Genomic DNA, 1,489 nt, shown 5'->3' with positions numbered 1-1,489 from the left:
GCTCTCAGGATATGGCTCTGGTTACAAAAAAAACAAACCCCAGTCTTCCCCACTCATGTTGCTCAATCTGTGCAAGCCTTCTTTTCTATGGTGGTGGTTTCTGAGGTCGGGGGAGCACACACTTTGTTCTGGACGGATACATGGGTTCATGGGCAATGAATTGCTGACCTCGCTCCACATATATTTGGTTTGGTGCCCAAGCGAAGGGCCAACAACAGAACAGTCATGGAGGCCTTGACTGATCATACTTCGGTATCAGACATTCAAGGTGCTTTGACGGTTACTGTTATTGGAGAATATTTTGAGCTTTGGGATCTTCTATCGGACATTGTGCTGCAACCAGGATTCAAGGGCTCCCATACCTGGAAATCTCGGCCTCTGGACAGTATTTGGCTAGGTCGTCCTATAGAGGTTTTTCCAGGGAGCTAACCTTTTTGGACCTTGGGCTCGCATTTGGAGGACATGGGCACCTGGCAGATGTCATTTTTTCATGTGGCTAGTGCAACAAGTGTTGGACTGCTCACCGTCTTGCATGACGGGGTTTACCCCACGCCACCAGTTGCCACCTTTGTGGTCAGGAGGATGAAACCATCCAGCACCTGCTGCTTACATGTGTCTTTGCCAGACATTTCTGGTCCGGCTTGCTTCGATCGGTTGGTCCGCAGGCCTTACCCAGCAGCTGGAGGACACCTTCTTTTGATGACTGGTGGACAAGGTAAAGTAAGGCTGTTGATGGTGAGGCTCAAAAAGGACTCAATTCCCTCGTTAACCTGGGGGCGTGGACCATTTGGAAGCACTGGAACCACTGCGTTTTTTATGGTTTTCTCCCCAACTTAGTTGGAGCGCTCTTTTTTTGCGGGTAGCTGGAGTGCTTTTGCTCGCTAAGGAAGACAATGTTTCTTTGGGGTTTAGCCAGGGTCCATGGTATTTCTTACCTCGTGGCCAGTGCGCCAGGAGGGTCCTACTGGCTGGTCGAGGTCGGTGTTTGTTTTAAGAAAGGCGCATATGTAACCTAAGGTCTGTAGGTCAGTAGGTGGGTGTGCGTCTTGTAAGGGTTCTTAACCCTTCTTTTTCTTCTTAATACTCCCTCCGTCCGGAAATACTTGTCTTCAAAATGGATAAAATGAATGTATCTATAACTAAAATAAGTCTAGATACAACCATTTCGAGGACAAGTATTTTCGGACGGAGGGAGTATAATGATAGTATGATGCGCAGGTCTCCTGTGTATTCGAGAAAAAAAAAAGCTTTGTAGTTGGATAATGTCAAGTCCTATTACAGACCGTCAGGTTATTGCTTCTAAGATTTCAGCTTTAATTTGGTCTTCATGGAAATGTAGGAATAGTGCAAGTTCCAATAGTATTATTCCCACTGATCCAACCACAGTTTTTTTATGATGGCTAACCTATGGTCGGATTCGGCTGTTCTTCAGAAGCGAATTCTTCAAAATAAACAAGGCGAGGAGCTCGGCCGGTACCGCACACGACGA

At 46.8% G+C, this 1,489-nt stretch overlaps 1 protein-coding gene across 3 annotated transcripts in view; it reads right to left on the bottom strand.

The window, feature by feature from the left end:
• Positions 1–1,489, bottom strand: part of LOC123155467 (protein DJ-1 homolog C) — a 10,557-nt gene that overhangs the window by 5,895 nt on the left and 3,173 nt on the right. The gene's annotated exons all lie outside the window — the stretch shown is intronic.

Source organism: Triticum aestivum, chromosome 7B (assembly GCF_018294505.1).
Source record: "Triticum aestivum cultivar Chinese Spring chromosome 7B, IWGSC CS RefSeq v2.1, whole genome shotgun sequence".
Taxonomy (NCBI): Eukaryota; Viridiplantae; Streptophyta; class Magnoliopsida; order Poales; family Poaceae; genus Triticum; species Triticum aestivum.
Note: the sequence above shows the minus strand (reverse complement) of the source record. Positions and strands in the feature narration are given on the sequence as shown.